The sequence below is a fragment of the Mya arenaria genome, chromosome 2, assembly GCF_026914265.1.
Source record: "Mya arenaria isolate MELC-2E11 chromosome 2, ASM2691426v1".
Taxonomy (NCBI): Eukaryota; Metazoa; Mollusca; class Bivalvia; order Myida; family Myidae; genus Mya; species Mya arenaria.
The window spans coordinates 14,662,169-14,677,359 of record NC_069123.1 but is presented as its reverse complement, the minus strand read 5'-3'; the positions used below and the strand labels follow the sequence as shown (position 1 = coordinate 14,677,359).

Here is a 15,191-nt window from a genome sequence, read left to right as displayed (position 1 = left end):
GCCACTAAGAGTACCATCTATAAGTCCAAAAGCACGTCGTAGGGCTGCCACTAAAAGTACCATCTATAAGTCCAAAAGCATATCTTAGTTTTCATCTGTGTTTGTGACTCGTGTTATTAAGGACAAGAGATTGGTGAAAGATAAAACGCTTACTCACTATGACTTATATCGATCATGTCCACATGAACCTTACTGTGGATGTTGTCTGTACTGGACTATAGGTTGATGAACCATTTTTAAAGATTGTTAAAATACATATACTTCGAGGACGACAACGGCGCAGTGCCAATGATGGCTACCCGGCAATTAATACCAGACATGGCAGCGTAGACACAACCCGACATGCCACGACGACGACGCCATGTATGGTATCGGTACAGTCAGTGACGGTTAACGGCGCAGCTACATATAGCACGTGTCATTGGGTGTTAAATTAATCATATTTAAGAAAACGGTCAAAACTATTATTATCTTTAATAGTATCTGCATTACTTTACATATTGTCAAAACTTAGTTCACCTCGTCAAAATCCCCATACCAGGTAACTATTGTAGTGTTAGGTTTTAGTGTCGATAGAAGTAATAGTAGTTTTTAGCCAATAATCAATAAGTATTAACCAATCAAATTAATCCCTCACATTTCCGCCTATATTGTTTACCTTTCAACATACGCCATATTTAACCCGTGCATTACAATAACCATTTTTTGTTGTTACACTTATCAATTATCTACAGGTAACTCTCCATTTGAATTGTTTATCCCCTTATTGTAGTGCTGTGATATTGTGGTTTTGTTTTTGTATTTTGGAACTATAAGATAATATTAATTTTGAGTCGGCAAGATAGCAAAAGGTACAAGATAAGCTCGTATGACCCTTTTATGCACCAGTCAATTGTAACCACGCCCCCCCCCCCCCCAGGTCCGGCGGTATACCGGGGATAGCCGGGGAAATGGGCCGTGTTTTTACCTTTCAGGTACTTTTGTCTTCGCGCAAAATAGAGCGTGAAATGGGACTAACTTAAGGTCCCTTGGGTGCGGGGACATTTGGCGGGGATTTTACCATCAGTTCATCCCCGCAGGGCGGGGATTTTAGCCGGGGTTTGCTGGACCGAAAGTCAAAGTCCCCGCTATTCCCCGGACCTGGGGGGCCGTGGTTACAATTGAATGGTGCATTAAGAGTCTATATATATTCAATTACAATATAAGGTTTACCAATTGTATAAAAGCTCCAATGGCAAAATTAGTGATCCTAACAATAGTAAGAACATTTACGATAAAAGTATACGACACTCTCATGAAATGAATTGATGATAATGAGAAAAAATATTTAAAAACAGTGTAATAGGACAACTATGTGATAGAACGAATAAAATAAAAAATAAAATAGATAAGAGTAGAATGAATGATAGGTGCGAAGCTATGTGTCAATTGAATCTCTGTTAATAAGAGTAATGGTAAATATTACAGGATAATGGTTGGACCAGAAAGGCAAATTACCGAAGACTTATAATGCTATTTCAGTACGTTCAAGGTTGGCAGTTATCATAGCTATTCAGTTAACATTACAGATACTTTGACAAAGCACACATTTACCCAAACATATGCACTAATGCATAAGTCAATAGTAACCACGCCCCCCCCCCCATGTCCGGGGAATAGCGGGGACGAACAGCTTGTAAAATCTCCGCCAAATGCCCCCACACCAGGGATTCTAGGTAATGCCCATTCCCCGCTACTTTTGGTGCGAAGACAAAACCACCGCATACACAGGGCACAGCGGGGCCACCTGGAAGGTAAAAACACGGTCCATTTCCCCGGCTATCCCCGGTATACCTCCGGACCATTGGGGGGGGGCGTGGTTAAAATTGACTGATACACTATATGTGTAGTAACGTCCGGATCTTGTCAACGAGTAGGCAGCTGACTGTGGCCTTGAGTCAACTGACATGTGTCATGACAAAGAACAGACTACCCGAATTTTCCAATAGTACATCCATTTCACCGATTTGATTTTGTTCTGTCAGATGGACATAGTGGGGTTTTTGGCGAAAACTCGTTACATTATCTACTTTAAAGGGACTCGCTCGTGTTTTGTGAAATGTACTTTTTTATGACGAAATAAAGTGTGGCAAATCATTAGGAGTGTTAAAACAAAGATACTGACACCTGGAACCCTTCAACAAATGTTGATGTATGCTCAAATATTGTCTTTGAAGTGAAAGATTTGGAATAGCGTTTTGTGTTAATGTACGTATATGACATTCTTGCAACAACTTGTAATGGATACTACCAAATGTGTAAATGTTGAAAATATATTGATCGAATGTGGTTTTACTGAATATATCTACATTATTTACAGGATGAAATGATTGTAATTTATAATCATCATATTAAACTGAGTTTTGTTTGTCGAAGAAATGTTGAATACATGTATAATTATGTTGAATTACATGAGAAAAGTATGATAGTGATAGTGTGATTGTATGTTTTGTATGAAGCTTAATATGTAAGTTAGTATATGTGTTTTTGTAATACTTTTTGTGTGAAGGCCGTACTGGAAATAAGTAGTATGTCTATAATGACTGTACACTTAGTATGTTACCTTCGTTAAATAAAGTTGTTATTATCATCATTATTATTATTATTATTATTATTATTATTATTATTATTATTATTTTTATTTTAGCGTTAGTAACGCGATTCAACAGAAGGCTGTTGCGTGATTGGTTGATTGACATTATCATGCAATATGCTACCAATGTGTTATATAAAGGTTAAATTATGCGTTAGTTTATGCCTAAGTACTTGTGGGCGAGTGGTCAAGTGACAGTATTCTTCGTTTTTCTTAATGGTACGCATGTTGCTTCGTTCCTTACTGCAATGTACGCGTGTTGCTCCGTTCCTTACTGCAATGTACGCGTGTTGCTACGTTCCTTACTGCAATGTACGCGTGTTGCTCCGTTCCTAACTGCAATGTACGCGTGTTGCTCCGTTCCTTACTGCAATGTACGCGTGTTGCTCCGTTCCTAACTGCAATGTACGCGTGTTGCTCCGTTCCTAACTGCAATGTACGCGTGTTGCTCCGTTCCTTACTGCAATGTACGCGTGTTGCTCCGTTCCTTACTGCAATGTACGCGTGTTGCTCCGTTCCTAACTGCAATGTACGCGTGTTGCTCCGTTCCTTACTGCAATGTACGCGTGTTGCTCCGTTCCTAACTGCAATGTACGCGTGTTGCTCCGTTCCTTACTGCAATGTACGCGTGTTGCTCCATTTCTTACTGCAATGTACGCGTGTTGCTCCGTTCCTTACTGCAATGGACGCGTGTTGCTCCGTTCCTAACTGGAATGGACGCGTGTTGCTCCGTTTCTAACTGCAATGTACGCGTGTTGCTCCGTTTCTAACTGCAATGTACGCGTGTTGCTCCGTTCCTAACTGCAATCAGGTTTTATTTTACACTTAATTGTATTTTTTTTTCAAAGAGAAAATAATGTTAGTATTTTAAGATGTATTACCGTGAAAAAAAATTAGTCCAATACCATGATCGAGTCCCTTTAATGAGAAAATACAGATATTGAATTAAATTGAGGTTTCAAAATTAGTCACTGATCGAGTAGCAAAATAAATGACAAAAAAAGTGAAAACATTAAAATGGTGTCAAAATATTTTTCAATAATTGTAGTTAATTGATGTCAATATGTTATAGCACATGGAACTTTAAATTATATTGATAATAAAGTAGTTGTGGTTCAATGTTCTAGTAAGTCAATTGATTATATTTCTCAAAGGACTTATAAGTAGACTCCAGCTACGCCCAAACAGGTAAAGAAATCACACTTGTCATGGTTTACACAATTGACCATAATTCCATTGTGTTCAGTCAGCCCCAGGTAAATCATGAAGTTGTACGTTTATGTAAGGTGTGCATGTGTATGCTGTTGAAGCCATTGAGTGTAGAAATGGATGAAATATTTACAGGTATGTGGGCTTACGTTCATTCTATCCTGCATTAAACTTGCAAACGTTTTTATTTCAAGTATTGCATGAACAAGATGGCCGAAACATTATTGGAGTAAACATTTTTATTAAAGTCGTTGAAGTTATTTATAAACGTTGTCACGGGTTTTGGCAAATCTTCAAATTTATCGTTTCGTATTTTACATAAACTTATTTCTTGTTACAATGAGAGTAAACATTTTTTATTGAAATCGTTGAAGTTATTTATAAACGTTGTGTTTTTGGCAATTCTTCAAATTTATCGTTTCGTATTTTACATAAACATTTCTTTTTACAATGAGAGAACATAACACACGTTGTGTAGAGATGACAAGGCCTTGGTTCAAAATGGACGTAACGCTTTTTATTTTATGTGGAGTTATATCTGTTTTGCGATAAGCCTAGAATTAAGAGGAAACAAGCGACTGTGTCATTGAAAATATTCGTTTTACACGAGGATTGTCCGCGTTATGTTCAATATCAGTGACCTGAAGGGGCGGAACATGGATACAATTCTATTTATTCAGATTTCCTTTTCCATGGAAAGATGCGTCAACAGCAGGCAAGATTAATTCGAAATATTTGAAGATCTAATATATTACCGTATGAAACGCTTTGTTTATTTTGTACTTCATACGCATTGAAATTTAATTTATAACATTCATGTCGCAAAGATACGCCCCAACACGATACAATCATCTTTGAACCAGCCATATGCGCTCATACTAACATAGATCGATAACACAGATCAGTATCAAATTTGTAAATTTATACATTAACTGACAGCAAGACATATCGTCTGACTGAATAATGGCGGTTTAATGTCTTTTTTCCCCTGTCATAAATGCAAATTTTTAGGGATATCCATGGCTACATATCGGAATATAACCGGGCGCTGGGCGGTTTGATGTATACAGTTGGACTTCCGGCATGTCTTCCGGTATATATCAGACTGGAGGACCAAGTCTTTGAGGACCCAGGACCGATTTCGCTATGGTAAACATGTACATGGGGTATTAGTTCACTCTTTATTACGGTTTATCATAGATGGTCAGCCAGGTGGACGTCTGTGTGCCGTCCTTTTCTTTAGACAGATTCAGAGACAGCCACCTCCGACACCCCAGCCCCAGGATGACCCCGTACCCGCATATGCCCTAAGGTTATCTCAATGTGGAGTTAACAGCAGACAACAGAGAAAACGACCTGCCGGCGTTGGGCCGCAGCTTTAGTACACAAACAATAAGGTTAAGATGATTTTTTTTTCAATCCACCTGGTGTTTCCTTTTCAACCAAAATGATTAAGGAACTTCTAAGAGGGGTTTAAATACATCAATAAGGTACGCGAACATACATTTTAGCAAAATTGTTGAATTACTTTAAAGCAGGGCCATTTGTTTTCATTGTCGGAAGCGTCCTCGCTTTGTCAAATCTTTAAAGTTGGCCTATGTCATGAACGATATTAACATGAAACTTAGTACACATATTACCAATAAAATGGTTGAGTAATGCCCCTTTGTCCTCAGAATGTTTTTTTTTTACTCAAACTGTTCGAAAGGCTCAAACATGAAGCTAACAACATACACAACCAGTGACAATGTGAGCATGTGTATCAAGACCCTTAACTTTTAATTAAGACAGAATTCCGTTACGTTATTTGTCTTGATGGACTAAACGCGTTGGCCACCAATCGTGATGATGATCATCATGTGATTAAGAATTATTATTTACGAAGCTAGAATCCTACTTGTCTTTCAGTGTAAGCGAAAACGAGATAATGAAGTAAAGCATATGCATGTTTTACAGGTCTAGCGAGACGGTGTCCAGGCCGGACATCGAGGCTACGGAGGAGCTTTTGGGAGCTAGCAAACGTAGGTCCCTTGTGGTGTGACAGCCTACATGGCGGAGTGTCCCCAATTGCGTAGCAGGTCTTCATCAAATGGCATCAGCGAACAGGCAACATTGGGCGACCTAAGAAGAGCCCTATGAATGGAGCTGCAAACCACGCTCAATTGTAATAATTATTATTAGCTCGTGTAGTTGACTTAGTTCTCATCGTCGGCGGCGTCCTCGTCGTGCGCATTTGATAACGCTAGCCATACTATCGACACCAGTTCAAGGTATTCCGATGACACTAAGTACACACGTTCAAAGAGACATTGTTGACATGTTGAGCAAGGTTAATGACTCTGGCTTTGATATGGTCATAATCATCATTTGAGATATTTGCACATAAAACCTAATTCTAGTACGCACGTTACCGGTCATAATACGAACATATGTAGCAAGGCCCATAACTCTTGCTTAAATAAGTATTGCGTTATTCTCCTTGTTATGACTCATACTATAACAGATGAGCGTTGGCACCCACTCGTGATGATAAATGATGCATTGGTAGCTTGGTTCCTGTTTTCAAGGGGAGGTCATATTTTTGCAACCATCTTCGAAATCGGACCCAAAAACTACACTTAAACATTTTGTACCCCAATGTTAGTTGTCGGTGTTAGTGAAAGTGATAGACAACGTGTGAAACAAGTACATTATGTCTGTTTTACAGGATCTGCCGGGCGTGTTCACCCTGGCGGGGTATATTCGGTTCTCTCAAACGCCGATCACGCACGAGAGCATTTCGAACGACGGAGAACGTGTTCCTGGAGGACCGGGTATCAGACGACGCTGCGCATCACAAAAATGAACATCCAGAGATAGGGCCCACCTGACACCCCAACGTCTATTGACTTTGAGGTATCTTAATTATAAGCTGATTTGTTTTCAAACAAAGTTTGAAGTTGGTCTATGATGTCGATTTCACTTCATGTTGGGTTGTAATAATATAGATACATTGATAATATAAAAACAAGTCGTTTACTTTTAGCTGCGAACACATGTTTCTAGTGACTATAGATGAGTTATCCAATTCGATCGAATGCAAAAAAACTCATTAGAATAACTTCATTTATTAACTTCATTTATTGACAGTTCTACTGCACTATGTACAATGTTGCATAAATGATGTACTTGTTAACAATAAAGAAAACTTACACATAAACACAAATATTGAGCTTTATTCTGTTATATGAAGGTACGGGATCTCACAGGACGTTCAGGAGTTCACACGATTGACCACTTTGTAGCCTTTCCGCGTCCCTCTTGAAGAGGCTGGGGTTGCTATTGCAGTTCACGTAAGTTGAAAGTCTTCAATCTGTTGGCATTTGTGATATTTGGGTCGATACCGGAACAAAATCCCCCTACCTTTTTTTGTAAGGACGGACACAATTCCCCTATGGTTTTAAACTATCGTTTAGAATGTTTCTCGAAAAAAATATTGTAAATGTAGTCACTTCATACGTTGAATGTAGTAATACTCTTCAAAAATGACAATACTGTTTCGAATCTCATCAAGGTGGGATTGTTTTCAACGTGTGCAAACATTGGTATTTAAATTTATCCGAGGGGGATTTTATCCGTCTTGCGTGAGGTTCATATCTGTGGAAAGATTGGAAAGGTTAACCCATATATAAACTAATTCAGAATATTTCCCTAATGAATTCTTGGACGAATTTCAAACTATGTCACATGTGATCAAAACTTAGTTCACTTGGTTAAATCTTAGATATGTTTTGTCTGGAACCATATCCTCGGAACCATATAGTGTTAGGGATTGGTTGGATTTTGTTCGAAAATGGTCAGAATGCGCCCCTGAATCAAGCCTCAACCGCTTGTAAAAATGGGTCACATAGAGTTAAAAAAAATCGGTCATATGGTCAAATCTTATAAGAAAATCGAATACACTAGAAGCAATGTATTTGATCCACTATTTATCGAACTTATTCGGATTGTTTTCTCTTAATGCTCTCTTGTGCAAATTGAAAAAAAAACTTGGTCACATATGGTAAAAAAGGTCACTAGGTTAAATTTTAGAATTTAAGTTTGGAACCATAACGGTAATGATTGGCCAGATTATGTTAAAACTTGGACAGAATGAGACTCCTGTTGAAAGCTCGCTGCTTTTAAAAGAAGGTCACATAGGGTCAAAAACTAGGCCACTAGGTCAAATCTTAGAAAAAATCATGTCCAGAATTAGATATTGGTATGATGGGCAGACTTTGTTCAAACTCTGGCAACTTGATGTAATATTGGGTCAAAAACTAGGTCAAGTTTTAGAAAAACCTTGTGATCACTCTAGATGCAAATATTTTGTAAAAGATCTATTCCAATCTTCATGAAACTTAATAAGAATGTTTGCCTTGATGAAATATTGTACTTGTTATCAATATATAGGCAACCCGGTTCCTGGGGCAAGGCGGTCAAGTGTTCGTTAATGGTGATCCATGCCTGATCTCAGACCACGTACATTTGGAGGCAGTGGCTCTCCGACCCCATGTTCTCTATGGTAAGTCTGCAGTTAGTTCTAACGACCAATAACGGGATAGAAAGTTTGTTTTTTTACGAAATCCTAACTCGTTTGTTGGTGTTCTGATTTTTTTGTCAAGATTATAGCCCTTGATTGGACGGAGAATAACTAGTGTGTAGCAACACCCATAACTGCAGTCACTGTTGAGTTTTAACCCTTGATGAGACAGACAATAACTAGTGTGTAGCAACACCCATAACTGCAGTCACTGTTGAGTTTTAACCCTTGATGAGACAGACAATAACTAGTGTGTAGCAACACCCATAACTGCAATAACGGTTGAGTTATGGCCCTTGATTACACTGATAATAACTAGCGTGTAGCATCAACCATAACTGTAGTTGCTGTTGAGTTATGGCCCTTGATTACACTGACAATAACTAGTGTGTAGCAACATCCATAACTGCAATAACAGTTGAGTTTTAACCCTTGATAAGACTGACAATAACTAGTGTGTAGCAACACCCATAACTGCAGTCACTGTTGAGTATTGGCCCTTGATGAGACGGACAATAACTAGTGTGTAGCATCAACCATAACTGTAGTTACTGTTGAGTTATGGCCCTTGATTACACTGACAATAACTAGTGTGTAGCAACACCCATAACTGCAGTCACTGTTGAGTAATGGCCCTTGATGAGACAGACAATAACTAGTGTGTAGCATCAACCATAACTGTAGTTACTGTTGAGTTATGTCCCTTGATTACACTGACAATAACTAGTGTGTAGCATCAACCATAACTGTAGTTACTGTTGAGTTATGTCCCTTGATTACACTGACAATAACTAGTGTGTAGCATCAACCATAACTGTAGTTACTGCTGAGTTATGGCCCTTGATTACACTGACCATAGCTAGTGTGTAGCAACATCCATAACTGCAATAACTGTTGAGTTATGGCCCTTGATAAGACTGACAATAACTAGTGTGTATCAACACCCATAACTGCAGTAACTGTTGAGTAATGGCCCTTGGTAGGACTGACAATAACTAGTGTGTAGCATCAACCATAACTGTAGTTACTGTTGAGTTATGGCCCTTGATTACACTGACAATAACTAGTGTGTAGCAACATCCATAACTGCAATAACAGTTGAGTTTTAACCCTTGATAAGACTGACAATAACTAGTGTGTAGCAACACCCATAACTGCAGTCACTGTTGAGTAATGGCCCTTGATGAGACGGACAATAACTAGTGTGTAGCATCAACCATAACTGTAGTTACTGTTGAGTTATGTCCCTTGATTACACTGACAATAACTAGTGTGTAGCATCAACCATAACTGTAGTTACTGTTGAGTAATGTCCCTTGATTACACTGACAATAACTAGTGTGTAGCATCAACCATAACTGTAGTTACTGTTGAGTTATGTCCCTTGATTACACTGACAATAGCTAGTGTGTAGCAACATCCATAACCGTAGTTACTGTTGAGTTATGGCCCTTGATTACACTGACCATAGCTAGTGTGTAGCAACATCCATAACTGCAATAACTGTTGAGTAATGGCCCTTGATAAGACTGACAATAACTAGTGTGTATCAACACCCAAAACTGCAGTAACTGTTGAGTTATGGCCCTTGATGAGACGGACAATAACTAGTGTGTAGCATCAACCATAACTGTAGTTACTGTTGAGTTATGGCCCTTGATTACACTGACAATAACTAGTGTGTAGCAACACCCATAACTGCAGTCACTGTTGAGTAATGGCCCTTGATGAGACAGACAATAACTAGTGTGTAGCATCAACCATAACTGTAGTTACTGTTGAGTTATGTCCCTTGATTACACTGACAATAACTAGTGTGTAGCATCAACCATAACTGTAGTTACTGTTGAGTTATGTCCCTTGATTACACTGACAATAACTAGTGTGTAGCATCAACCATAACTGTAGTTACTGTTGAGTTATGGCCCTTGATTACACTGACCATAGCTAGTGTGTAGCAACATCCATAACTGCAATAACTGTTGAGTTATGGCCCTTGATAAGACTGACAATAACTAGTGTGTATCAACACCCATAACTGCAGTAACTGTTGAGTAATGGCCCTTGGTAGGACTGACAATAACTAGTGTGTAGCATCAACCATAACTGTAGTTACTGTTGAGTTATGGCCCTTGATTACACTGACAATAACTAGTGTGTAGCAACATCCATAACTGCAATAACAGTTGAGTTTTAACCCTTGATAAGACTGACAATAACTAGTGTGTAGCAACACCCATAACTACAGTCACTGTTGAGTAATGGCCCTTGATGAGACGGACAATAACTAGTGTGTAGCATCAACCATAACTGTAGTTACTGTTGAGTTATGGCCCTTGATTACACTGACAATAACTAGTGTGTAGCATCAACCATAACTGTAGTTACTGTTGAGTTATGTCCCTTGATTACACTGACAATAACTAGTGTGTAGCATCAACCATAACTGTAGTTACTGTTGAGTTATGGCCCTTGATTACACTGACCATAGCTAGTGTGTAGCAACATCCATAACTGCAATAACTGTTGAGTTATGGCCCTTGATAAGACTGACAATAACTAGTGTGTATCAACACCCATAACTGCAGTAACTGTTGAGTAATGGCCCTTGGTAGGACTGACAATAACTAGTGTGTAGCATCAACCATAACTGTAGTTACTGTTGAGTTATGGCCCTTGATTACACTGACAATAACTAGTGTGTAGCAACATCCATAACTGCAATAACAGTTGAGTTTTAACCCTTGATAAGACTGACAATAACTAGTGTGTAGCAACACCCATAACTGCAGTCACTGTTGAGTAATGGCCCTTGATGAGACGGACAATAACTAGTGTGTAGCATCAACCATAACTGTAGTTACTGTTGAGTTATGTCCCTTGATTACACTGACAATAACTAGTGTGTAGCATCAACCATAACTGTAGTTACTGTTGAGTAATGTCCCTTGATTACACTGACAATAACTAGTGTGTAGCATCAACCATAACTGTAGTTACTGTTGAGTTATGTCCCTTGATTACACTGACAATAGCTAGTGTGTAGCAACATCCATAACCGTAGTTACTGTTGAGTTATGGCCCTTGATTACACTGACCATAGCTAGTGTGTAGCAACATCCATAACTGCAATAACTGTTGAGTTATGGCCCTTGATAAGACTGACAATAACTAGTGTGTATCAACACCCAAAACTGCAGTAACTGTTGAGTTATGGCCCTCGGTAGAACTGACAATAACTAGTGTGTATCAACACCCAAAACTGCAGTAACTGTTGAGGTATGGCCCTTGGTAGGACTGACAATAACTAGTGTGTAGCAACACCCATAACTGCAGTAACTGTTGAGTTATGGCCCTCGGTAGAACTGACAATAACTAGTGTGTAGCAATACCCATTAACGCAGTCACTGTTGAGTTATGGCCCTTGATTAGACAGACAATAACTAGTGTTTAGCAATACCCATACACGCAGTCACGGTTGAGTTATGGCCCTTGATAAAATTGACAATAACTATTGTGTAGCAACACCCATAACTGCAGTAACTTTAGCAATGACCTTCGATGAAACTGACAGTGAAATAACTGTTTCGTTATGACCCTTGATTTGTGTGACAATAGCTAATGTGTAGCAACAGCCATTATTGCAATAACTGTTGAATTATGGCCCTTGATAAGACTAACGATAACTAGTGTGTAGCAACTCTCATAACTGCAGTAACTGTCGAGTTATGGGCCTTGATATGACTAACAATAACTAGTGTGTAGCAACACCCATATCTAAAATAACTATTTAGTTTTGACCCTTGATTTGACTGACAATTGCTAATGTTGATAGGACAATAACTGCAGTAAGTGTTGTGTAATGACAATAACTCTTGCTTTAAGATCACGAAAAAATTAATAGAATTAACATCTAGAACGTTATAAATACTTTGTCCAATAATCGCCAGGTTTGGTCAGAATACGCATGGGCATAATATCTCTGTCAGGCACGATGACCTGCCATGTCGTAAAAATAGGATGGGCGTATTTTGCGACAGTTAGCACTCTTATGTTTAATCAAGTCCCAAAACAACCTCGGATGTATTTGAACGGTTTACATACTCAAAAAGTGGTACGTTTAAGTCCGCTGCAAATAGATCGCGTAGTTATCTTATTTAGCAGTTAAACTTTATGACTTAACTCTTGGGAATCTTAATTATGTTTGCAATAAAACACTTCACTGGCCCAATCAATTTTAACTGAGATCAATAAATACAACTCTTAAACACTACATTTAATTAATGATATTATTCAAAAAATTACTTCAACTGATGTACCGGCATACATCCGAGGTTGTTTTCGATAAAATGGCCGAAGAGTTCCGAATGGAATATGGTGTAATTTATATAGCATATCACAAGAATTAGATAAACAAATAACGTTTCATTCATAGCTCGTGCTTAATGCTGCATTGATTTATCATGGAACATCATAGTTTTATGAGTAATAGTTGCTTAATAATTACTTAGTAGTAATATTTGCATACTAATTTCCTAAATGTAAGGTGTCTACTAACTTTTAAGACATACATCATAAGCCATCAGTCAGTGTGGCTTTTGTTATATATTGTATGTCCTTTTCTTCAGAGTGGAATATCCGCATGCACGGGACAGTGGTCGAAAGGAAGTGGTCTCGGGATCAAACATCTGGTATCCAGCGATTGGTTCCTATGCTTTTCCGTGATATACCGTTGGTACATGGGGAAAGCGGGCGAAAGTGGCCTCGGTATAGAGTTTTTGATACCCCTTTCACACCGTCATGCCGATGTCGTTGGAGCCCTTGCAACCCATACGGCGAAACTTGTATAAGTATATGGAAAAGCAGATAAAAACGGCATGAAGTCATAACACCTGGTGCCGAAACTGTTTTTATGTACACATTGGGAGCGTTGGTCTTGGGTTCTTCACAATCGGGCAATGACAAATCTTTGATGTAAAATTGAGTTTACTTTGCATAATGGATTGTAAAAGTAAATGCATTCTGCTTGTTTTATATTTTGTTGGGTAGATATTTGAAATAAAAGCTAAACCTATGCAATTAGTTCTTAAATTGTTGTGACGTAGGCAATTTGACTTATGTGTCACGTGATTTCAAATTATATTTTTGTGCCTAATTTAGCGCATATTTTGATGGCGTCAGCAATTCTTGTGTATCAGGTGTCTAAGGAAGGTCACTTGATCTCAAATTATGGTTACATAACCAATTGTTGTGTTTAGTAAAGCGCATATTTTGATGACGTAACCAGTTTTTGTGTATTGTGTCTCAATTGTGGTGACGTAGACAATTGTTGTGTTTAATTTTGCGCATATTTTGAAAACGTGGGCAGTATTTGTGTATCACGTGATCTCAAATAATGGTGACGTAGGCATTTTTTGTGTATATTTTTGCGAATATTCCGATGACGTATGCATTTGTTGTGTATCACGTGTTCTCAAATTGTGGTGACGTATACTTTTTATGTGTACAATTTTGCGCATATTTTGATGACGTAAGCATGATCACGTGATCTCAAATGGTGGTGACGTGGGCATTTTTTGTGTATAATTGTGCGCATATTTTGATGACGTAAGCATTTGTTGTGTATCACGTGATCTCAAATGGTGGTGACGTAGGCATTTTTTGTGTACAATTTTGCGCATATTCTGATGACGTAATCATTTTTTGTGTACAATTTTGCACATATTCCGATGACGTAAGCATTTTTTGTGTATCACGTGATCTCAAATTGTGGTGACGTAGGCAATATTTGTTTATTACTTTACGCAGATTCTGATGACGTAGGCAGTTTTTGTGTATCACGTGATCTCATATTGTGGTGACGTAGGCAATATGTGTGTGTTATTTTACACAAATTCTGATGACGTAGGCAGTTTTTTGTATCACGTGATCTCAAATTCTGGTGACGTAGGCAATATTTGTGTATTATTTTACGCAGATTCTGATGACGTAGGCAGTTTGTGTATCACGTGATCTCAAATTGTGGTGACGTAGGCAATGTGTGTTATTTTACACAGATTCTGATGACGTAGGCAGTTTTTGTGTATCACGTGATCTCAAATTGTGGTGACGTAGGCAATATGTGTGTATTATTTAACGCAGATTTTGATGACGTTGGCAGTTTTTGTGTATCACGTGATTTCAAATTGTGGTGACGTAGGCAATATTTGTGTATTATTTTGCGCATATTTTGATGACGTAGGCAGTTTCTGTATAACGTTATCTCAAATTGTGATGACGTAGGCAATTTATGTGTATAATTTAGAGCAGAATTTTGGCTTTAACTAACTGCAGATACTGAAGACGTTTACAGATGTAATGTTGCAAAAAAGATGAAGAACACGTCAGCGAATTAAGTATTCCCTATTTAAAACAAACAAAAACAAGGATTAAGTCGTTTTATTAAGCAGCAATTTACATTCTATTCCGACGATGGCCTAAATGTTCGTATGGTGACAAGCGATCAGTCTGGAAGGGCGCTTTTGTCAGAGGCTTTTGCGACGCGATTTGTCCAGAGGATCGCAGAGTGGTACGATCATGATAACCAGCACCGGAACAGCAAACTGCTGGTGAAATTCAAATGTTGCTACTCGAACCTGAAACAAATAAATTCCTTTAAAACAAACAAAAACACTCCACCCGGTAAATAATTGGAACATAATTGGATACTGGTAACTTTGACCTTTTCTTTGTTGATCTATAACCTATGGGGTCAACAATAGGGATCTGCCGGTTATGACCAACCTACCT

General features: G+C 38.4%; 1 long non-coding RNA gene across 2 annotated transcripts; it reads left to right on the top strand.

The window, feature by feature from the left end:
- Nucleotides 1-5,818: 5,818 nt before the first annotated feature.
- On the top strand, nucleotides 5,819-13,422 carry LOC128242245 (uncharacterized). Of its 2 annotated transcripts, none has more exons than XR_008262562.1 (5): nucleotides 5,819-6,005; nucleotides 6,549-6,736; nucleotides 7,074-7,173; nucleotides 8,273-8,384; nucleotides 13,031-13,422. It is a non-coding gene; the product is annotated as an uncharacterized LOC128242245 (long non-coding RNA). The 2 variants fall into 2 exon arrangements; XR_008262563.1 differs by lacking the exon at nucleotides 5,819-6,005 and adding an exon at nucleotides 6,027-6,111.
- Nucleotides 13,423-15,191: the final 1,769 nt, after the last annotated feature.